The sequence below is a fragment of the Cryptotermes secundus genome, unplaced genomic scaffold (assembly GCF_002891405.2).
Source record: "Cryptotermes secundus unplaced genomic scaffold, Csec_1.0 scaffold1278, whole genome shotgun sequence".
Taxonomy (NCBI): domain Eukaryota; kingdom Metazoa; phylum Arthropoda; class Insecta; order Blattodea; family Kalotermitidae; genus Cryptotermes; species Cryptotermes secundus.
The window spans coordinates 365,932-379,059 of record NW_019727419.1 but is presented as its reverse complement, the minus strand read 5'-3'; positions in this window follow the sequence as shown (position 1 = coordinate 379,059).

Sequence of the window (13,128 nt, the reverse complement as noted above, 5' to 3'; positions counted from 1 at the left end):
AATGATATTATATCTGTGTTTAATGGACAGTTAACATTGCTGTCCATTCATTGCATTTGTCTTGACTTCTTTATTAGTGTACTATTTTGAATGTAGGTTAATGGTAGCGATACGAGATCATATGTATGAAATATGATTCACAGCCGACCCAACAGACTATATTTATGGTCTGTTTAAAATGATATCCCAGAAACCGTCTTCAGGATAAAAATAACCTGCCCCGAGATTCTAACCCCGCCCGCTTTGACAAGTATTAGCTCGTAATGCTTGATGAATAAGGACAAAATGCTATGAACTAACTTATATATGAAGCCATTTCGAGCCCTTAGGGCCGGCAACACAAAGCCTCGCCAGACCAGTTTCCACGTAGCTTGTGCAGACATGTCCCTGTATCTACAAGTACCACGTTATGGTTGCGTATGGAGTGCGTTGAGGTAAAGGTTCACACATTCGAAGACCTCGATAGTTGGTGGAGATGAGTGATCGGTTTTACAATCAGGCCGCTGTAATCACGTAGGAAGATCCGTCTCTGCCCACTGTGCGGGAGGCTGGACGAGGTTGCAATTTACTAACTTGAATAAAGACATTCATGGTTTACCTCAGTTACTTAACCAAGTATGTGGAAACCACCTTAAACTAAGCAACAGCCATGTTCTTCCTCGTTGCACAGGAATTTGATAGAGTATTGCTGAACATGGCCGATCACAGTGGCCGCGCGGTGTAAGACACGAATTTTCTTCGTTCGCTCGAACACTGGGATCGTGTGTTCGAATCCCACTCGAGGCATGGATGTCTGTGTGTGTTTATTCTGTGTTTATGCTATCCTGTGTGCAGGTAGCGGCCTTGCGACGGGGTGATCTCCCGTTCAAGGAGTCCCACCAAAACAAACTCCTTGCCCTGTAGTCCGCAAGCGAACTGTACCGACAGAGCGACCGCCGCTTGTCGGAGAAGTTAGTGCCAAATTTTGCGGATAGAGGGTGTCGCGTGGTCAGCGCAACGAATTCCCTCGGCCGCTAATAGATAATGTGGGACCCTCAACGTCTCATATTATTGTATTATTAAATTGATTTTAATGATGTTGGTTTAAAAAAACGGCAGTGAGAAAAACATTTATGCATTGTAACTCATCATGCAAGTCAGCTGAGTAGGGGAAGAAGCAGAAGGACGTCAACTTGCCGGCGAAGCACTTATTATCACATACACACGCGAAATAATTATATATGTCAAGTATGTAATTTGATAAATAAAAATGTTTGAATCTCTCAATTCTCAATTCAGCGAAGGAACAGTATTCAGTATTACTAGATTTGAGAACTGGATACAGACTGCCTTGATCTTCAATTTCAGTGGAAACGTTTTCTTTATACTTCCTTGCTGATTGGTCACTGACATTTGCAACACAGATGTTATTTCGCTCAGTTCTGAGAACAGAGGATATGCCGCCCATTGTTGTAATCGGCTTGCAGGCAATTATTATGACTGGTCATAAACATCGGTATTGTCTTTCCCGAATGTTGAAAGATTTGGATGTCTGAAAATTCCCGATCATTCATGAATACCTCCATGTTTAAAAATATGCGGCTTGGTCACTGGCATTTGCTACACAGATTTAGGTGTTCTGTGTCTGAGCTTCTCGACACAAATATTATTCTCCTCAGAATATTTCCACTATAAAATATTTATTCATGAAAAATGCTTAGAAAATGAAAATGACAAATTCCAGAAGAGCCTCTCGCGGCCCAGTATAATTGATGCCAGGGCCCACTACTGGGCCGCGGCCCGGCGGTTGAGAAGCACTGCGGTAAGGCGAAGTCGTACATTAAGATCGCGAAATTGATTTGTGTCTCCATCTCTCAGCCGTAAGATGAACCAATAGTGTTACCTGAATTTATCCCGCTGGTTTAGTCGACAATGAAATGTGTTGCGTGGAATAAATTACGATTAGTTCTGTTTTGTTTCATTTGGTTATTTAATGACACTCTCATCATCGAGAATACGTATGTAACGTCGGATGATAGGATGAATAATAAATTGATAATGATTTGTAAGGAAACGGCTGTTATTATCACAGTATTTGTCTGGAGGGTAAAGGTAAAAGGTAAAATTGTAACCGTGCTTAATTAATTACGCACCATGCCATGAAGACTGTGCGGAAGTAAACGTGCAGCTCCACCATTCTTGACCTAAGTACTAGATGGAGTTCGGTGGTCAGCTTCACGTTCCGGTTGCTCTATCACTGGTGAAAGAGCCCTCTGTACCAATTGGATAAGATGCTGGTTGGACTCCAGAGCTAGTGTGAACCCTGTGGAGTAGAGAAAAATATGTTGCCCTTACCGGGAATCGAACCATTGTCTTCTAGCCAGTAGCCCGTCGTTATACCGGCTCTGGAAGAGCAGAGTAAAACCATGAAAGACCTCAGTCAGGATAGCCGATGTTCCTTCATTATTCGAACCGAGAACCTTCCGAATACAAACCTATAGCATTACCGTTACGTAACAACTGTCGGGTGATTAGATTAGTTACCAATGGTGATCTGTCAGGACAGTGATAAAGAAATGTAAACATCCATGACTACTAAATCTGGTGTATACAAAGAGAGAAAAAATAATTCTGCGCGAATATTGCCGTCAGTTCAACTCCGTGTCCTTGAGTACATTTCGTAACAGGAAGGGTGTCAACTCCACTCTCTTAACAGAGCCAACAACGTCTCGTGACAGGACTCATCCCAGATCACAAATATTTGCACAAAACGTCTTGGAAAACGAACATATTACACTTTGTTGACATAACAGAAATATTATAAGGGATTAAATCACAAACCAAATATGTTCTCGTGAAGAAAGCAAGACCAGATTCCTATGCGTTATAAGAAATCCATGAAAATCATCTCTATTATAGAAATTTCAACCGATAACAGAAGTACCTATCAAAATAAAGTGATACAATATATACTAACGGGGCACGCGGTAGCGTAGTGGTTGAGACACTATGCTACAAGCCGGAAGGTCGCGGGTTCGAGTCCCGATGAAGTGAATTCTTTCAGTTGGCATAATCCATGGCTCTGGGTTCGACTCAGCCTCTAACAGAAATGAGTACCAGGAATCGTCCTGGAGGGTAAAGGGCGGCCGGCGCGTAAGGCTAACAACCTTACAGCCATCTGTGAGCCGATTGTCTAGATAATGTGGGAACGTGAACGTCTCACAACGCTACGGGCCTTAACGGCCTGGTACAGGGATAGGTTTTTATATATACAAACAATATACGAAGTGTTGCAAATGTGACGTCAGAATACTGTAAGAGTTCCAGTACTTTTTGTCTTCCACAAAAAATCGTCCGTAGAACATCTTCACCGAAGGTCTAGATCTTCTTAAAGAACGCCTGCAAATCCAGTGATAATAACAGGCTTGCTCCATAACCGGCAGCATGCGGAGTCTTACATCCCTTTAAATGGAGAACCAATTCAGAGTATTTCACATGCAGTTAGAGTAAATTTGAATACAAAATATTAGTCTTGAAAGCTGAAGAAAAAAGAAACAATTTGAAGACTTAGGCCTAAATGGGAGAACGATATTAAAATGAATCTACAGTGTGAAGGTATGGTCTGGACTGATCTGGCACAGGTTATGGATCACACATGGGTTTTTGCGACCTCGGTAATGAACTTTCGGGTTACATAAAAAGCGAGAAATATTTTGACTAGCTGAACCATCGTCAGTGTTTCAAGAAGGACTATACCTCGTGGAATTAATTAATTACGTGAACTGTAGATACTTAGTATGATGCACTTGCTGTATCTCGTGCTCCTCAGTTCACCGTTACATAAGGACGAATTTTATAGCTCAACTGGCGAGTCAAGCGAAGGACGAGAAAAGAAAATGCATGTAGAAATTTAGTGAGAAATCTCTTCGAAAGCGATAATTGGAAGCCAGGGAATACTTACTTACTTACTCATGGAGATGAGCCCTTCTGGAGGAGCCGCAAATTCTGCAGCTATGCAAGAATTTCCCAGCATTTTATGGAACTCAAAGGTTCATTACCGTGATCAAGAGAGCCCTTCAGTGGTCCCTGTCCTGAGCCAGATAAATCCAATCAATAACATCCCATCCTATCTCTCTAAGATCCATTTTAATATTGTCCACCCACCTACGCCTTGGTCTTCCCAGTGGTTTCCTTCCTTCTGGCTTTCCCACCAATATCGTATACGCATTCCTCGTCTCCCCATTCGTGCTACATGCCCTGCCCACCTCATCCCCCTTGACTTGATCATTCTAATTATACTTGGAGAAGAGTACAAGTTATGAAGCTCCTCATTATGCAGTTTTCTCCAACCTCCTGTCACTTCATCTCTCTTCAGTCCAAATATTCTCAACACCCTGTTCTCAAATACCCTCAGTCTATGTTCCTCCCTTAACGTCAGAGACCAAGTTACAGAACCACAGGCAAAATTATAGTTTTGTATATTCTAATTTTTATATTTTGGACAACAGACGAGAAGACAAAAGGTTCTGGACTGAATGGTAGCAAGCATTAACCGAGTTCAATCGCCTCTTAATTTCCTCCTGAATCAGGTTTCGATCTGTTGTCGTTGTTCCCAAATATCTGAACTGTGCCACATTTTCAAAACATCTGTTTCCTATCTTTATGTCATGATTTTGCCCTGTATTTTGGTGACGAGACAGTAATATATACTTAGTTTCCTCAGTGTTTACTTCTAGATACGGTGAGAAACTAGATGACATAACATAGATTTAAGGGCCATGATTAAGCCGATGTGAAATATGAGGTTCATACAGTGATGACTGCTGAAGTTTCAATTAGTGAATAATAGCCTGAAGATGGCCTTGTAAGGCCGAAACACTATGCGATTTTAATGACATTGTAAAATAAATGAGAGACTATGAACGGGGTGTGTTGCATTAGATACGGAAAAGAGTGAACTAGTGACATCAATGCAACAGGATGCTGAATTATTATATTATTGTGAAGATGCTGTCTTTTGGGATGTGACACCGTGTAGTCTAGAAGGTGTTTACCGACTTCTAGTATAACGTGATGTTACCATCTTTGGGGTAGAAGCATATGTAATTAGGTTGTAAAGATGTGAACTCCATTCTGTTTAATAAAAATCGCGCCCAAAGGCGGTATCTGCTATATTTTATTTTTACGTTTGTTTCTTTCAGCCATGCGTTTTCGAAACTGCATATAATTTCGTAGCAGGATACGCATGCGGAACAGAGCCCTATTATTTTTCTTGTTTTTGACGACCTTGAATGCGGTTAATCCAAGCAGGCCTCTTTCTTTCTGTGACCATGCCTCTAGAAGCTAAGCTTGCTGTTCCTTTATAGCAAACCGTTAAGACCTGCTCTCTTGTCTGGGTCTTGCTGGGGGAAGGCCTGTAATTTTGGCAGGTACACAACAATACAACCAGACGATAAATTTTTGCTTTGGTGCCATTTCTGAGAACTTCATCCACTGGGTTATTGCCTACTCTGAGATTTTGTTCCCAGTTTTCCTCAACCTTTCCACTACCTTCAAATAGATCACGACCGCCTCCTTTCAAATTCTTATATTCCGCGTTTGATGTTTATCGTAACTCATTCAGATGTCCCATACATAACCCCTTCAGAGTAAGCTTCTCTCCAGTTCATCTTGTTCCAACATTTCATTAAGTCCAAATGTTGTATCCTCCCAACCAACACACGCGTTACATCCAACTACATTGCAACGTAAAGGTAAACTCATCTCTTTGCTAACTTGTACTCTTCCCTAAGCATAATAATAATGGTCTAGTCAAGAGCGTCAAGAGGATGAGATTGGCAGGGCATATAGCACGAATGGGGGTAGGATATTGGTGGGAGGTCCAAAAGGAAAGAGTACACTATGAAGACCTAGATATAGATGGGAGGATAACACTAAAATGGATCTTGCAGAAATAGGATGGGGTGGTATGGACAGGATTCATCTGCCTCAGGATGGGGGCCAATGGCGGGCTCTTGTGAATACGGTAACGAACCTTCGACTTCCATAATATGTTGGGAGTTCCTGAGTAGCTGAGCAACTTGCGTTTTTTCAAGAAGTGCTTAGCTGTGCAGAGTTGGTTAGTTATTCGTTTAAAATAGTTGGGGTAGGTGGATAATTTTTGTCATTTGATGGTCTCTTTTGTTCTTCATAATCATATGTGTTGCCGGTCACGGTAGCCGAGCGGTGTAAGGCATGTACTGTGTTCGCTCGCTTGGAAACCGGGATCGTGGGTTCGAATCCTACTCAGGGTATGGATGTATAGTTTGTGTGTGTGTGCGTTTTTCTGTGTTTCTGTACAGGTAGAGGCCTTGCAACGAGCTGATCACCCGCCCAAGGAGTCCTACCGAATGTGTAAGATCTTGAAAAACCGAAGTGAACGGAGAAGTTCATGGAGGTAGGCCTAGGCCCACTGGGGCTGTAGTGCCAAGGAAACAAAAATCATGTGTGTTTGTCGTTCACTCTCATCTTGTTTAAATGCTTGTTACAAACAGCGAAGATACATCATAAGAAAAGGTAAAGGTATCCCTGTAACAGGCCGTGGAGACCCATAGGGTTGTGAGAGGTCGAGGCTCCCACATTTTCTAGACAGTCAGCTCACAGATGGCGGTGAGGTCAGCCTTACGCTCCGATGGCCCTTTACCCCCAGGAATATTCCTGGTACTAATTTCTGTTAGAGGCTGAGTCGATCTTAGGGCCATAGTGCGGATAGAAGGATTAGGTAAATTAAAAAAATCCACCTCATCGGGACTCGACCCCGCGACCTTCCGGCTTGCAGCATAGTGCCACAACCAACTACGCTACCGGATGCCCCCGAAGATACATCATGGACCCTGTATGTTATTTTAATTTAGAACAGTTTGTCTCTTTTAAAATTTATGTCTAAACCATGATGACAAAACACGTCGCAGCAAATTTCAGTACAGCTGACCTGGTCCGGACACGTATGACGCATCGGGAAATACAGATGAAACAGTGATTAGAGGAGACCACTTGGCAGACTTTGCCCTAGATGTGAACACAATTCTTTATTAAAAAAAAAAAAAGAGCACCGTAGGAAGTAGGTGTTGAGATGGAAAGTAGATTAAACCAGCACAGGACAGTGCCTAATGACGGATAGTTGTTGCGCGGTAACGAATCTTCTGTGAACTGAAACTTACCGAAATAATCGGCCGGAATAGCTCAGGCAATAGAACTGGCTGGTGACGGGATAAACAATTGGGGTTCATCCGGCCGGCCCTCGCTCTGCAGTGCGTAGCATCGCTTCTTTCGTCAGGAATAGATCTGCCTTTGTGATGTGATGCTTCGGCACAACTTTATTTTATTCGGGAGCATGCGGAAAAATAACCCATTTTGGGTCTGAAGATTTTACATTAGAAGGTAATTATCTACCAAACTATACGGCGTCACGACACAGACGACAGTAATCTTCATGTTGACCATCGTGAGGTTCTCATTTGCTGCTATTTCCTCAGCCGTCTCTATAGATATTGCACCAGTCTTTTGTTTGTCCTCGCGCATGCAGGCCTGCCAACAGCGCTAACCGCCAAGTAATAATCTGCACTATATGGAACCCGATATGGAAATGCTACTGTAGTTATTAATAGAATGATATCAACCACGTAACGGCTGTGTGCCAGAGTTCTCCAGCAACCGCGCTTGAGTGATTTATTTGCTCTGCTTGCTGATTACGCTCTCGTGTTTTTGTAACGCGAGGATGTGGGCATGTTGCCGTCTTTTCGGAGGTACATGTTCCCTCCACGAAAATGGATTAAGACAATGTTTCTGACGTTTCGGAATTCATTATGCTCCGATGACGATACATTTGATAGAAATATGTACCTCCGAAACGACGGTAACACTGCCACCCAAGAGCAGGATCAACAAAGCCATTGAACTACCGCGAAACCTATTATTTCCTTGTGGAGCGGTAAGTACGTGTGGTCTTATTGGCTGAATGTCTGTTTGACGAACGTGATACGAACTTATTTCAGGGTTTGCGCTGACAGAAACAGGGCAACATTTGGTAAAATTGTTTACTACATTAAAATTTTATCGTGAATTGATGTTTGGCAAGCCAGGGACTTAATATACTGCACCCATATCTATGAACATATGAAATAGAAATTAATTTGTTCTTATATCCCTCTTGTACAGCAAAATCATAATGATGCTGCGTGAAATCATGGTACCACGCCCGGATAGCGCAGTCAGTATAGCGACTGGCTACAGGCTGTACGACCGTGGGGTCGGAGTTCGAAACCTGGTAGGATCAAGAATTTTATGTGCTCGTCGTCCAGACCTGCTCTGGGGTTCACCCAACCTCCTATCCAGTGGGTATCGGGGGTAAAGCGGTAGACGCGTGAAGCTCACCACTAACCTCCAGCTAGTGCCGAGGTCAAGAAAATGTGGGTCTATACATCTACGCCCCCATACACCTTTATGGACATTACCTTTTTTTTTTTAATTTACCTGCATGCGCACGCGCTGCCGGTAGGTGGCTCTCTCTGTCATCAGCTGTCGTTTTCGTGAACAATAAGGGGTTTGAAGAGCTTTCTGAAAGCTGCGTTTTGTATTTGTTTCAGTACTTGCACAGGATGTTGTGATGTTATGATTGGATTGTAAGTACATGGTGCCCTTAGCAACTGTCAGATTTAGATTTACGGTGTGAAATCTAAAGCTGCTGAAGGAAACTGTTATGTTGTCGTGCACCATGACTGACGTCTCGAAATATTAAATAAAATAAGAAGTTTCTCTTATTTACCAGCTTAACGACTCTCCATTTCTTCAAGAACTCTCCACCACGGAGTTGGTTAAGAGGTTCACATTGAAGACAGTTGCCCTGCTAATGTTTGGGTCGTGACTTAAAATTGAGAATTTTGCAGATTTTCGTGAATATTGAGATATATTGTCTCGGGTACAACTTCCAAGATTTTAACCCTTTCGCTGCGTATTATTTTCTGAACATTTTCCTAAAATAATGTAATTTAAAGTAAAAACAAGAACAACAAAGAACTAAAAACTAACTTCATTGAGTTGAGCCCTTCTTCAGAAGCCGCCAATTGTGCAGCTACTCAAGCACTTTTGAGCATTTTATGGAACTCAGAGGTTCATTGCCGTGTTCACAAGAGCCCTCCATTGGTCTATATCCTGAGCCAGATCGATCTAGTCCACATCACCCCATCCTATCTCCATTTTACGTAATATTGTCCACCTACCTACATCTTGGTCTTCTTAGTGGTCTCTTTTCTTCTAGCTTTCTCACCAATATCCCGTATGCATTCCTCTTCTTCCCATTCGTGTTCATGCCTTGCCAATCGCATCTTCCTGGGCTTGATCATTCTAATTGTATTTAGCGATGAGTGCAAGTCATGAACCTCCTCAAAACACGCACAAAAATGCATTTTCAGAGCCCGGTGAATGAAGTCGAAAACGCAATGAAAGGAAATGATTAGTCCTTGATGTGGGCTGTACGATAATTGATGTGTGTTCGACCTCAGACCAATATCAAAGCAACAGGGTTAATTACAAATACATTTCACTCAAATTGTGGGTTCGACCAAGAATAATATATCTACGTCACAGACAGCGTGTCGCCAGAACGTTATTTTCTAAGGTGTTCACGCCATTTGGATGTGAACAGTGTTGCCGGTTGCCGACGTTTCGGGGGTGCATGTTACCACCATATTCAGGGTTAAAGATAGAGGCCGTGTAATGTCACGAAGACTGCTTACATCCACATGGTGTAAACACCCAAGAATAACTTAACATCAACAGTTGATCATAACGAATCCCTAAAAGCGGTTTTTTGACACATACAGCAGCGTATTTTTTTTTATTGCTAGTGGGGTGGGACTAAGTCTCTTCCACTGCGGCCACTTCTGGCCTCTTGTACCAGCCATAGATGATAGGTGAGGGTGATTGTGGTGGAATTGGTGGAATGAAGATTGTCAGGGGAAACCGAAGTACTCGGAGAAAACCTGCCCCAGCGCCACTTTGTCCACCACAAATCCCACTTGACCAGACCCGGGATCGAACCCGGGCCGCCGCGGTGGGAAGCCAGCGACTAACCGCTTGAGCTATGGCGCGGCCTACAGCCTATTTTGTGACTATAATATATTAATACAATTATAGTGTTTTTGGACATTATCAATCGTCATGTTTTTTATTTAAATCGTTTCGGAGACTAGGTTCTGTCTCCGTCTTCAGGCAAAAACCTACTTATTTGGGCTTAGGGACTAGCTGTATCGATGGGGCCCAACTGAGTAGGTTTTTACCTGAGAACGGAGACGGAATCCAGTCGCTGACATGTTGATTTAAATTAAAAAAAAACGGACGATGGATAATGGCCTGCACATCTCCTTGAAACGGAATGTCTGTAACAGGAAGGGAGGGAAACGTGCTCACGGCCATCCACAGCAGATTTTTTTCCAGCGTCTAGTTTCGAGTGACAATAAGAAAAATCTGAAAGCAGATTCCAGTGTTTGTGCACGTAGGACCTAACTGTATCTGTCTCTAGAACCGCCTTATTTTGGAAATGCTGCACCAACTTGTTCTGCAGCTGTAAAAATCAAGACCCTTACTTGCCAACAATACAAGGCTGTACAGCTATATCCGGTCTGTTCATAGTCAGGCATTTTCTGTTATTTTCTCAGCGAAGGAAAAAGGAATTAATGGCTTTCCTGCCTCTTCAGAAATGTCATATTTCAAATTTCGGACGAATGGCTGAATGTTACATTTAAATAGACCATAACCATTCTTCCTTCACCTTTTAGAGATCACTAGTATCCATGTTCATCTCAGCCAATTTGACAATTAATGTCATTATGATTTTCATCCGATAACATTCGGCTTTCCTGGCGGTTTCGTAGCCGGTCGCAGTGGCCGCGCGCTCTAAGGCATGAACCGTCTTCGCCCGCTCGAACGTTGGAATCGTGGTTTCTAATCCCAATCGAGGCATGGCTATGTGCGTTTATTCTGTTTTTGTTGTCCTGTGTGTAGGTAGCGGCCTTGCGACGGGCTGATCTCCCGTCCAAGGAGTCTTACCGACTGTGTATAGATTAAGAAACTGAAAAAGCGGCCATGGTCCAAAGGGCTATAGAGCCATATAGAGAGAGAACGGTTTCGTTTAATGATAACCAGGGCCCGGATTTTGATGACATGTCATCTTTTTTCCCTTGTATCCTATGCGATGCTCTTAAATATATAAATCTCGGATAAGAGCTGCTGGTTACAGAAATGTAAATTTTATAGGTATTTTTTTTGTCATTTTTTGACATTTTTAGGTTAAGGTCATTTTTTCATTTTTAGGGTAATTTCTTGGTAAATTTTTGGACTTTTAAGGGTATTTCTTGTCATTTTTGGCCATTTTAGGGAATTTTTCTTCATATGTTTTCTGAAATGTGAATAACATGGAAGCGAAGTGTTCTTTCTTTTCTCCTTTAGGTCATTTTTCTGGATTTTTTCGGTCATTTTATAGGTCTTTTTTTTAATATTTTCAGGTCATCAAAATCCGGGCCCTGCATATTACATTTTTGGGTCATATTTTAGGTAATTTTTCTGGAATTTTTCGATCATTTTATGGGTAATTTTTTAAATATTTTCAGGTCATCAAAATCCGGGCCCTGATGATAACCCTTCAGACCTGTATTTGAAGGGTTTCAAATATAGGTGTTATTATTTCCTCTCAGTACTTTTTTTTTTTTTCCATCGTTTCACTAAATCCGCCCAGTGAATGTTGGGATTTTTTCAATGGGCCACAACGGTCTCCTACCAAGTCCTCATCTCACAATTCACAAGAATCTTTCCATTTAATTGGACGCAACCTTTGCGTTTGAAACAGTGACGTTAAGTAATTAAAGAGTTATTAACTTTGTCCTAAATATATATATCTCGAAATCACTTCCATTTTTCTTTTTTTCATGACCTACCAGCGCCAAGCAGAGACGGTTGACACTCTGTAGACTAACGACAATATATCCCTGAAGATAGACCTGTTCCTAGCCACCGCTGTGAGCATCTCAGATCCTAGGTACTGAGAAGTTATTCGCAAAATATTAATGCCGAACTTATCCAATCTATAAAATGAAGAATGTAGATCACAATAATACTCATTACCATACTTTTTAGCTTATTTTCCTCACTTTAAAAGAATTAAAAATAGAATTATGAGATTACCTTGCTGTTTATGTGTCTGTGTATCTATCTAACTCNAATTAAAAATAGAATTATGAGATTACCTTGCTGTTTATGTGTCTGTGTATCCCCCCCCCCCCATCAACTCTCGAATGCCTGAACCAATCTTTCTGAAACTCGGTGTGTGTGCCATGGCACCTGACCCCATCTCAACGGCGTACTTCATAAATAACTCCTGTTAGTCTGTGTGTCTGAATGTGTATCCCCCCCCCGTAGTTGTTGGACAGCGGCTTGGTACACACGTTCCCACAGCAACGAATACACTCAACAATAGAAAAATTGTTGGAGGCGCCATTTTATGTGCGGTCCTTGTCGTAACACAGGAGAGTCTGTGTGGCTCAGTGAATACGTTTCCGGGGCAACGAAGAATTGGTGGATGCGTCATTTCCTGTGTGGTCCATGTGGAATCGAAGGAAAGTGGGGGATTAGTTCTTACCAGAACTTCTTGTCTTATATTTTTTATTAATTAGAAGCACAAAAATTTATTAAATGCAGTATTTTCGCTTTAATCCAAGATCTCAGATGGGCCATAGCTCAAGCGGTTAGTCGCTGCCTTCCCACCATTCGGCCCGGGTTCGATCCCGGGTCTGGCCAAGTGGGATTTGTGGTGGAAAAAGTGGCGCTGGGGTAGGTTTCCTCTGAGTACTTCGGTTTCCCTTGCCAATCTTCATTCCACCAATTGCTCCACAATCACCCTCACCTATCATCTTGGGCTGGTACAATAGGCCAGAAGTGGCCGCAGTACAAGGGACTTAGTCCCACTCCACTAGCATTAAAAAAAAATTAAGATCTCAGATGCAGTGACGTAAATATAGAACAAGTTTCTCATTATAAATATTTAGAGTCTATAGTTAATTCAGATAACACAATCGAACAAGAGATTGAAGAGAGGTTAGCAACTGGAAAGAAAGCATA